The 12,606-nt window shown below is 33.8% G+C and overlaps 1 protein-coding gene across 3 annotated transcripts in view; it reads left to right on the top strand.

The window, feature by feature from the left end:
* LOC117339083 (protein slit-like) overlaps positions 1 to 12,606 on the top strand; it is a 123,773-nt gene that overhangs the window by 17,534 nt on the left and 93,633 nt on the right. The gene's annotated exons all lie outside the window — the stretch shown is intronic.

The raw sequence follows: 12,606 nt of genomic DNA, 5'->3' as shown, positions 1-12,606 counted from the left end.
TTCGTATTTACTGAAGCAGTTTTTTACTTACTGTGTATGAGTGTATATATAGAATATTTTCCATGTGTGCTTATCAAATACCCTTTTTGTTATAAGATCCTGTAAGATTACAAAATAAAACTGATAAAATGGTTTTCATTTCTTGGGACCATTTTATAATGTAATCTGTTTTGAAGTTAGTTTCCACACAAACATCATTCTCCAGATATAAACATTAACAAGTTCCATGTGACGCGCAGCTATATATCAGAGTTACGAAATCAGGCTGTAACAAAAAGTATTTTCAAACATTCGTTTCTTGGAAATTAGTATCGGCAGTAGGGTGAAAGTTTAACCCACTGACAAAATAATTTTCCATTATGTAGAGAAAGTGTTGAAGAAGTGATATTGATTTTTGTGAAAACCTTTGTCAATAAAATTAGGGAAGGTTGTGAAAATGTAGAAACAGATATTTATTTGTTTTGGCCTGATATCTTCATCAGTATGAAATCCTTTCCTGTCTGTAAAGCAGTGAAACTGTAACATAGAATTGGTCTATATTACCGAGTGCCATTGCTAATGACCTTTGAAGTGAGTTGAGATGCTGATTGCTGAGGGGCCCCTGTTTGAATGGACCCAGTATTATCCTTTTTCTGACATGATTTCATGTGCAACTGTATACTAGATAAAGGATATAGACAACAATATCAACTAGAGATCTGCAGTCAAGCTGACAGTAAAGTATGGTTTACTTAACCCCCCAAAAAAACTGTAAAACCTGGAACTAAATATAGTTAATGCAAGTAATTTAATGTTTAAATGAAAAAGGTTATGATTTGGTCTGAGGTTTTAGCGAGTCTGTTGATACTGCGTCAGTCAAACTCCTTATCAGACAAGACTACATAGAAATGTTGTTGTATAACACAGCATGTTCTAAGTTAACTAATCAACAGAGTTGCCACATGTCGGAATCAACTTGTAAAAACATGAGTTTTTCAGGATCAGATTGTGAGCTCCGTATTCAGAAAACATTTCCTATCACATCTAAATGTTCTGAAATACATTTAATTGACAAAAGAACTACTAGGGGTTTATGTTTATGCACTCAAGCAATCAAGTAATTGAAAATGAATTTGGTATGAAATTCCTAAAAATCTATATTTCTCGAAATTATTAATGTTATCAGCCATCTTAATACTTCTATGAATAGCAGACTGAAGTTTTTTATGTATGGTGCATTTTTCGGAAAATATTACAAACAGATAACAGAATTGGTTGAGTATAAAACAGGATAGAATATTTTATAGGAGATGTATGAAATAAGTCTCACAAAATTATCAAAATCTTGGGAGCTAAAATGAGAATACTTTGTGCCAACATTCATAACAAATTTTTGTTTCGTTGTTGTGCGATAATGATTTGTTCATTTATATGTGATAAAATTAAAATATACATGAACATGTTTTGACAATTTTTCTGTTGTAACTGTGTAACATTTGTGGAATTTTAAAAACCACATACCACACTTAACTTCAACAGAAAAATGTGTGATATAATTTTTTTTTCTAATTAATGTAGGATAGGTCCTTTAGTGAAGTGAAACGTCTTATTTCTCCATTATCATACTTATCTAAATTTATCCTATATATATGTACAGTAGACAGGATATTGCACAAACAGCTTTATTTAAAGGTCTGAGCATTCAGATTTTATCTATTTGTAAATGTTTTACTTTGAACAAATATTTATGACGTCATATTCTAGCCAGCAATCAGCATCTAACTTTTTACCCTTGAGTAACTTAACTGGTATTCTTCCCCAAATATGATTTTAATTCGAATAAAATGAGATTCTCATAAACATGTAACTGTTGATACTTTATCGGTAGATGGACTGTAGCTACAGTATCCAAGTCTTATGAGTACCCATGTCTTATGAGTATACAAGTCTTATTAGTATACAAGTCTTATGAGTATACAAGTCTTATAAGTATACAAGTCTTATGAGTATACAAGTCTTATGAGTATCCAAGTCTTATTAGTATCCAAGTCTTATTAGTATACAAGTCTTATTAGTATCCAAGTCTTATAAGTATACAAGTCTTATGAGTATCCAAGTCTTATTAGTATACAAGTCTTATGAGTATACAAGTCTTATTAGTATACAAGTCTTATTAGTATACAAGTCTTATGAGTATCCAAGTCTTATTAGTATCCAAGTCTTATTAGTATCCAAGTCTTATGAGTATACAAGTCTTATGAGTATACATGTCTTATTAGTATACAAGTCTTATTAGTATCCAAGTCTTATGAGTATACAAGTCTTATAAGTATACAAGTCTTATTAGTATCCAAGTCTTATAAGTATACAAGTCTTATGAGTATACAAGTCTTATAAGTATACAAGTCTAATGAGTATACAAGTCTTATGAGTATCCAAGTCTAATGAGTATACAAGTCTTATAAGTATCCAAGTCTAATGAGTATCCAAGTCTAATGAGTATACAAGTCTTATGAGTATACAAGTCTTATGAGTATCCAAGTCTTATGAGTATACAAGTCTTATGAGTATACAAGTCTTATGAGTATACAAGTCTTATGAGTATACAAGTCTTATTAGTATACAAGTCTATTAGTATACAAGTCTTATTGAGTATACAAGTCTTAATGAGTATACAAGTCTTATTAGTATACAAGTCTAATGAGTATACAAGTCTAATGAGTATCCAAGTCTTATGAGTATACAAGTCTTATGAGTATCCAAGTCTTATGAGTATACAAGTCTTATGAGTATACAAGTCTTATGAGTATACAAGTCTAATGAGTATACAAGTCTTATAAGTATACAAGTCTTATGAGTATACAAGTCTTATAAGTATACAAGTCTTATGAGTATACAAGTCTTATAGTATACAAGTCTTATTAGTATACAAGTCTTATTAGTATACAAGTCTTATGAGTATACAAGTCTTATAAGTATACAAGTCTTATTAGTATACAAGTCTTATTAGTATACAAGTCTTATGAGTATCCAAGTCTTATGAGTATACAAGTCTTATTAGTATACAAGTCTTATTAGTATACAAGTCTTATGAGTATACAAGTCTTATTAGTATACAAGTCTTATTAGTATACAAGTCTTATGAGTATACAAGTCTTATTAGTATACAAGTCTTATAAGTATACAAGTCTTATTAGTATACAAGTCTTATAAGTATACAAGTCTTATTAGTATACAAGTCTTATTAGTATACAAGTCTTATAAGTATACAAGTCTTATGAGTATACAAGTCTTATAAGTATACAAGTCTTATGAGTATACAAGTCTTATTAGTATACAAGTCTTATAAGTATACAAGTCTTATGAGTATACAAGTCTTATTAGTATACAAGTCTTATTAGTATACAAGTCTTATTAGTATACAAGTCTTATTAGTATACAAGTCTTATTAGTATACAAGTCTATATTAGTATACAAGTCTTATTAGTATACAAGTCTTATTAGTATACAAGTCTCTATAGTTACAAGTCTTATTAGTATACAAGTCTTATTAGTATACAAGTCTTATAGTATACAAGTCTATTAGTATACAAGTCTTATTAGTATACAAGTCTTATTAGTATACAAGTCTTATTAGTTACAAGTCTTATTAGTATACCAAGTCTTATGAGTATACAAGTCTTATGTATCCCAGTCTTATTAGTACACACGTCTATTAGTATACAAGTCTTATGAGTATACAAGTCTTATTAGTATACAAGTCTTATTAGTATACAAGTCTTATTAGTATACAAGTCTTATTAGTATACAAGTCTTATTAGTATACAAGTCTTATGAGTATACAAGTCTTATTAGTATACAAGTCTTATTAATAAGTATACAAGTCTTATTAGTATACAAGTCTTATGAGTATACAAGTCTTATGAGTATACAAGTCTTATGAGTATACAAGTCTTATTAGTATACAAGTCTTATTAGTATACAAGTCTTATGAGTATACAAGTCTTATGAGTATACAAGTCTTATGAGTATACAAGTCTTATTAGTATACAAGTCTTATTAGTATACAAGTCTTATTAGTATACAAGTCTTATGAGCAATATCCTGAAATATGGGATAGTCACTTGTCCTTTCCATTGTCGGCTGTTATAAACAATATAATGTACTGTAGCGATAGCCGAGATGCCAATACCATCAGAATGTGTGATGTATGTACTAATACCTGTGAGAAGACACCTCAAGCCTATCCTTTGGTATATCGGTCTATGTAATAATAAAATGTTTTAGGTCTATAGTCAGAAGCCTTACCCACTTCAAAGGAAACGGAATAATGATTTATGAAATTAATTCGGATGATTCATTATTTGATCAGGTCCTATTCATGTTAGAGGATGAACCTTTCTCGTGTTGTACTGCGATCATAGGTATATTGACATAATATTTCCGATCCTTACAGACAGCATCGCCTACTCATCAGTGGCAAGTCATGTAAATTTCCAAACCTCCATGGAGTTGTTAACGCATCAGTGATAATTAAAAATGGCTACCTTGGTCCAGGGTAACCATCATTATGTAAATGATGGGGCGTTGTAACGACTGTGGCTCATGTGTGTTTTTACAGGTGTGTTTAATGACGCAATTAATCGAATATTTACAATTGCTTATTGTAATTGATTCATGGTAAAATGCACCTTCAACTGGCTTTCTGAGAAAGCCTTCTTAATTAGTATTGGCCTGTATTAAAAAAAAAATTCTGACCTTTTTAGTCCTTATGTTGCTAACTTGGAGTTCTAGCCCCTGGCAAGATTTCCCGAACCCCTAATGTTCTATTAAGTGATAAAGACATGCCCATATTAGTGAGTAGGATCTTGGTGGATTCCCATTGAACTTATCATCAGTTTCTTGCTGGATCTAGTCACAGATTTATATTAGATCTATGTCTGATCTAGCTTAGCTCCTTGTTCCTAATGGCTGGTTGGTCATCCTATAGGGAGCAGAGGTTGTCTCTGTTCATGAAGATCTTAGTATTAAGTAAGTGTCCTGTATTCTTAAACACTCCCCAGCTTAGAAGCATTGTCCTAGATAGGTTGTACCAACCCTTCACCTATTTCTATAAATAATGACCTAGTATATACCCTTTGGGATGTGCGAGCTCCGCATTGTCCTTGATAGGTTACCTATAAGCTAGTGGCCTTGTCCTTAGGACGTGATGACATGTCCCCGGGAGATTTTACCCCAAACTTTACCTGGACTGACCTAGATCCTACTGACAAGCTGTAACCCCCACTTGCAGAACTATCCTGCTTCAGTAATGTGAAAGTCTAATTAATCTCCTCCCAATTGTTCCTTATCTCATCAAGGTGGTTATGGAGGAGATATCTCGTTATTATGGCAGAAATCATGATGCCGTGGCCCATTGTAACATGGCGGAGGAGATTAGAGTTCTAATAAACTTGGCCGCTATTAAGTAGTGTCCGATAGGCCACAGGAAACCACCAGGTGGACGTGCTTACAGAATCTCGTTAGAACAGGTGAAAATGACTGTAATCTACCTGTGTGTTAATATATCTGGGTACTTACCATTATTGATTAAAGTACAGTTTCTCCTTTCAAATTCAATGTTGTTCAGCAAAATGTTTTCCTGTTCCGCAGAACCAGATTTTCTATGTTATTGAAAAGTCATCAAATGATATTACCGTTAAGACCCAGCTATTCAAAAGTCTGTGTTGGTTTCACTCTCTCAATCAGAATCTAGATCCTCACATAAGTTGAGAATAACCTCTTGGTCGTCTTATAAAACCATTAAATGCTCAACTATTCTTACGGGAAGTTTTCTTTATCACACGACTCGGGTTCAGAATAGAAAATGGCTAACCTTATCTTTTAATGAGGTTTTGGTCTTTCTAATAAATATTTATTTCTGAATATGAAATTGATTTTTAGACACTTTTTATCATTTCTTATTACTCAAATTTGCTGTGGAAGTTTAAATTAAGCTGGGTGAAAAAATCTCAATCTTTGCTATGATTGATAGCTAGTCCTATGTGTACATAGATGTAAGTGTACCACAATATATAAAGGTATTTGTCAGATTTTAACGGGGATATTTCGAGTTTTCGAGGTTATGTATCTACAAATTGGTCCTTTTTTTCCATTTCAAATACACCTAGTCCTTGAAATGACTGCTTTCAGAATTTTTTATGCAATCATTTTCCCCCAGGACCAATGAACAACAATTTCCTTGTCAGAATATTATTTTGGAAATTAACATACCTGTACATGGGTTATAAACGAAATATACCACTTCCTTATCAGGAGAAAAATTAATCACGAATCTACCATAAAATATCATTTTACACAAATGGCATATTTATACCTATAATACTAGTAAATTAGTTTTGAGTTATCTTGAAAAAATGAATTAAATTCTTATTTATTTATTCATTTAAATTCATTTGTTTTTAAATTATTTGGTATGGTATCTAAAATACAAATCTTATAATTACAGTACTTTTTATATTAATATATACAAAGTGTATGAGTATTTGGTCGACTGTTAAACATACAAATGTATGCAGTATGTAAGGTAACTGGGAACTAACATTATTTATTTGGTCTAAATGGCCTCATGTAACTAAGATGATAATACTGAAATGTATGTATAAATTATTTGTGAATAAATTATTATTAAATGAATTGTAAATCTGAGACAATGTTTAATCTTCAAAAAGAATAGTTTCTGTTGTGTAAATTGATCGTAAACACCTGGGAAACAAAGATGTAAGGATATTTTAGTTGTTGGTACGTACCTGTGTGATACAGGTAAATGGTCTCCTATGTGTCCATGTATATGCAGGAGTTGGTCTGAGATGTACATTACTTTATGATAATACATCATTGCTTTTTCTCCCTTGGTGGCTGACCCAGAAGTTTGACCTCATACCTGGGGATAACTATACATAAATTAACACTTTCACACCTGTGGCTGGCCCGATGCCCTTACCAGGACCATAAATAACGTTGATAGGGTCTCCATTCCACACTGGCTACCTTCTCATTGACTCATTGCCAGGGACATTTTCCTATGTTCAGCCAGAGACCTGTTTCCTTGCACAGCTTTCCTCAAAAAGATTCCCTGGGAGACCTATTGTTTTCAGAGCCCAGTACTATTTCCCTGGGAGACCTATTGTTCTCAGAGCCCAGTACTATTTCCCTGGGAGACCTATTGTTCTCAGAGCCCAGTACTATTTCCCTGGGAGACCTATTGTTCTCAGAGCCCAGTACTATTTCCCTGGGAGACCTATTGTTCTCAGAGCCCAGTACTATTTCCCTGGCAGACCTATTGTTCTCAGAGCCCAGTACTATTTCCCTGGCAGACCTTTTGTTCTCAGAGCCCAGTACTATTTCCCTGGGAGACCTATTGTTCTCAGAGCCCAGTACTATTTCCCTAGCAGACCTATTGTTCTCAGAGCCCAGTACTATTTTCCTGGGAGGCCTATTGTTCTCAGAGCTCAGTACTATTTCCCTGGGAGACATTTTGTTCTCAGAGACCAGTACTATTTCCCTGGGAGACCTATTGTTCTCAGAGCCCAGTACTATTTCCCAGATTTAAGTTACCTGGTGATGTGTTTCCCCACAAAGCTTTCCCCAATAAGTTAATGATAGAGTTCTCTATTCCAACATGTCCACTTCCTCAGTCTGCTGACACCAATCACTTGATGAAGATTTCTTTCTATAACATAATCTCTTCCATTTGCTTACAAGGGTTTTGTTCAAACATTTTAATCTATGGTCAGATATGGCTTTTCCGTAAATATCCATGACCCTACCTTCTTCTCAGCAAGCACTAGAGATTCTACTGCAGGGTCCCTCAATGATCCTTACAGTCCTTCAGTAAACCACTTGTTGCTGTCCAGATTTCGCTGTACAAATAGTCTCTCTGTAGAAGAGTGTACAGGTATCACCGACAGGTAATGTTGTAATAACGATGGAAGTAAAGTTTTGATAGGGTTTAATTGTCTGTGATTATAGGTTTACATTGTTATACCAGAACTTGGCAGACCCCTATGGCTCTCTATGCTACAGGTATATGTCATTATGTCATAGAGAATCTGTGTGTACTAAATATACCACACCTAGGTCATCTTTGATTGCCAAACATACTTGAATGGACCACCCAATCATATTTCCTATACCATGGAATGTGAAAATTATTTTGAAATAAAACATTGAGTGATTATTACATGTACACTTTGGTGAAATATTACATAACAAGCATAAGTATTATTACAACAAAAGAATTTGATATTCTATCAAAAAAATAAAGGAACAAAGGAAAAATGTCCATTTCTGTCTAATAGAAAAGTAGAAACCTACATTGGTTTTCTTTTCTACGTTTTTTTTGTAGTAGAATATCAAATTCCTGTGGTTGTAATAACTTGATAAAGACATATCTCTTCAACTGAAGAGTTCCATGTAGTGACATAATTATCTCTTTAACTAAAGAGTTCCATGCTGTTCGACAATTATCTCCCATAAACTGAAGAGTTCCATGTTGTGACGTAATCATCTCCATAACTGAAGAGATTTGCATTCAAATTGGTATAAAGTATCTGTCTTGAATCTTGGTCCTAGCCATTGTTAACAGTTTCTCAGAATTATTTAACAATATTTGAAAAAGGGACATAACTCTAACAAAATCAAATATTTGAAATATAACAATTGCCAGTGCTTACTGCTTATGTCTATATTCTAAATATGCATTGTCTATGATGACTTAAATGCTTTGTAAGACCCCCAACTCTGGCACGGTTTTAGTTTAGATCCAGTTTAATCTGATTGACAGGGAGGGATAAAAAGATCAAACAAACCGAAACAAGAAGAAATCAAGTGATATGAATGGTACTCCAGACAATCAATATCGCAACCGAGAGTCTCAACACTATCTCGAAATATCATAACCTCCAAATCGGCAAAGGAAGGGGAGTGTTTTTTTGACAGAGAGAGTAGATCTGATACCTTTAAATGTGATAAGTGCATAGAATTCTCCACGACTATCTCTCTGGTACTGTGTGTTGGTACCCCGCCCCCTCTCTCTTTTATCTCAGAAACAGGTAGACTTTGTCACAAAATTAAAGGTGACTGACCCCAGAAATACCATACAAGACAAAATTCCCAAGGCGTACCTATGTACATATCTTAAGGCGTTGGTGTGATATCGTAATTCTCCGCCCCAAAACATAAAGTTATCTCAAATAAGGGTCGGCTTGGTTATTCAGGACAAAACCGACTATCTCAGCATTGACAAAACAGCATACACTGTCTGAGACTCTGGAGACGTATCAGAGGAAATGGCCATTATATAGTAATGGAGTGCTCCTTAACCTTCTACATATCTACACAGGGGCGACACTGTACCCTGAACACCGGGCGACTCGGTAGCTCTAAATGACCCAGTGACAGAGAGTAAACAGGGATCGCTACTAGACATGTTTTAATGTATGTATAGGACATGTGTGTCAATATTTAACTCAGAACCCATTCTAACTGACACAGAATGGGGAGATATTGTAGTGGACCAAGGGTAACACTACCAATCCCTTGGGAACACTGTTGGTGGCCTTCCAGAAACACCAGTTCTACTGTATATTGTGAGCCCAATTTTGTGCCACTCAAAGCAAGGCCTGGAGATATATGGGCCCTAAGTTTCAGAGAAATTTAGGAAATTCCAACAAACACACTGAGCCCTTGAACAGTGCTTGGTCATACCCTGGGTTAAAAGAAAATTTTGGATTTTCCAGCAAGCACTGAGCTCTTGAATAGTGCTTGGTCATTCCCAGGATCTAAGGAGATCTTGTGTAAGATATTTGTCAAGATGTTGCATAGTGCTTGGTTGATGCCAACACTGTTGAACCATAGCGAAACAAGTAGGGAAAAAAACAACACTATAGTCTATATGACAGGTAGTGGCTGTATTTAAGCCTTAGCTTCCATGCGGTCTTCTACTGTCATGTGACCTCCTTAACAACCAATATCCCGGAGGGCTTGCTGTAGTCCTAGGATATATGTTACCACATCATACCATTTAAACATTACAAGACTTTTCTCTAGAGGAAAGCACCAATTTAGGATGGAGCGTCAGGTGGAACAATGAACTGTCGATCATGATTATTTTATTAATGTCTGACGGCTGTAATGCGGCTCTATAAGAGGTAGACATATTGTAGGGATGTCGGATGTACCATCTGGTTTTAAAATACTGGAAAATTAGGCTTTTATAACGGTTTTATTTGGCAAATATTAGAAAGTTGGGGAAACTGGAAACACAAATTAAATTGTTTTGCCCTATTGGATGCATACTTATATAAATACAACGATTTATGCTAAGTACATGTACTTAGAAACATTTGGTGATTATATGGTTTCAAATTTAATTTCTAATTGAACAATAAGGGCAGTTCTGAATGTTTTCCAGGGAATTGTTTATATAAATATCTATGTATACTGTGGATATATATAATTCTACTATTGAAACCTCGGCTATGTGGAAGCTCTCAGATAAGACTGCTATGTAACCTGTTTAAAACTTATGACCGTGCAGACATGCATTTTTAGTGATAACCTGTGGCAATATCAGAATTGAGCTATATATTTCTATGCGAACTTGCACATTTTGATATAAGATATTTATTTAATTTAGATTGCCAATGTAGATAAATGCTATTGGGTAATTGAGAAATACATGTGTACAACATATGCACTCTATTTTCATGTTATGTGTTGTTACATGTTTTACGACAGGACACAATGAACTGAAACTTGAATTATCACAGTCGTGGTCAATCACAGTTTTGTACGTGATGTGTAAACAGAATGAAAACTTTACGTAACGTCATTAACTTCAAAACAAATTCTTGGACATAAAGTAAAGCCAGTTTTTTAACCTGAAAACTTAGATTTTCCATGGTATATTAATTCTTCCGAATCTTTATAAAAACTTTGGAGACCATTTGAAATCGAAGAAAAAAAAAACCCATTAAAGCATGTCTCACCTGGATTTTGTGAAGTGTAAAGTTATTTTTAAACTTCATTTGTGCACACGCGATAGAGAAAGTGGATTTTGATATGTTTCATTGTCCGAGGTTTTTGTTTATCAATGATCGGATGTGTACACTCACATCTTACCTGTCTTATATGTAATCTATGGAGTTTCTCAATGTACTTTGGGTTTTCAATTAGACTATTTGGATCTACAAAAGTGATTAATTGTAAATAAAGCAGGCTGTTCCATATTTATCATAAAGTTGACATGGTATGTCCAGCTGGTCCAAGGTCAGAGATTTGTGGTCGTATCGGGTACCTAAGGGTCAGTGACCTTATCAGGAACATTGTATATTATATATATAATACCATTGGTGCCGAGAAAGCGTTAATTATTCGCTTCACTGCTTACTGCAGAGCTGTTAAGAAATTTTTGTGATATAATATTAGTTTTCTGGAATATTTTCATTATTGTAGAACATATTAATCCTGATGGCCAAGTCCTGTAATACACATGTGGTCACATACAATGAAATCAGTGATTGTATATAATCAATCAGGTCTACAACTAATAATATTAGACCAAGCTCATTAGGGTTTGTAGCGACTGGAATACAATCAGTGAGCTTTATATCTGTAAAGGTGAGAATCCTACAGGTGTTATGACCTTAATATCACTGTACACACAATCCAATCCCTCAGAAAAATTACACATAATAACTTCATCAGTCATCTAATAAAATCATACTTAACAATGTTCTGAACTGAATACATTTTTTGAGGTAATTTTCATAGAATCTTCAAGTCACCTGGAATCTTGTAACAAAGGAACTACAATGTATACTATTACAGTTTTAAATAAAACATCATCATTGCTTTAGTTGTTAATGATACATGTAATATCGGTTAAGAGATTTATTTAATTTTGAAGATTTATCAAACATTGAAATATCATTACAGAATTGTAGTTAAAATTCAGAATTCAGAATAAATCAAGTTTTTATAACCTAAGGTTTTTGAAAAGGGACATGTATTCAATATTTAGTATGTAGTGGTTTTAGTAATAACTGGTAAGATCTTATTAAAGAAATAGTAAAAAAAACCTTAAAAAACCTCTGTATGACATAATTAATGATGCCCTGAGAAATTGTCACATGGTACTGGTAGTATCAATCAAACATATTCATACCATTCAATTACGTCACAGGTATTTATTGTCAATCTTCCTGTGGGTTTTGTTTTGTACGTTAAAGCAACACTCGATGACTGAACATTGGACCGTGGGATACTTTCTCTGATTGAATTCGTGAAAACATTGGGAACTTGAGATGTCCACCTCCTCCCTGAGGATCGGTTATGTATTTGATACACAGATAAAAGGTACTTGTTGATAAAATCCTTGAATGTGAGAGACAACATTGAGAATTGTTCTGTGAGCATAATGAACCCATTAAAATATATTTGTTCACACACGTCCGACTTTAGAATGTCTGTTTACAGACAGAACACCTATACCCTGGCTAATTTTGACATATAAAACTAGTTTGATGTCTTTATTTCAAGTAGCTCATTAAAATCTAAAAAAAA

Source organism: Pecten maximus, chromosome 12 (assembly GCF_902652985.1).
Source record: "Pecten maximus chromosome 12, xPecMax1.1, whole genome shotgun sequence".
In the NCBI taxonomy this organism is placed as follows: Eukaryota; Metazoa; Mollusca; class Bivalvia; order Pectinida; family Pectinidae; genus Pecten; species Pecten maximus.
The sequence above is the reverse complement of the archived record's forward strand: the minus strand, read 5'-3'. Positions and strand labels throughout refer to the sequence as shown.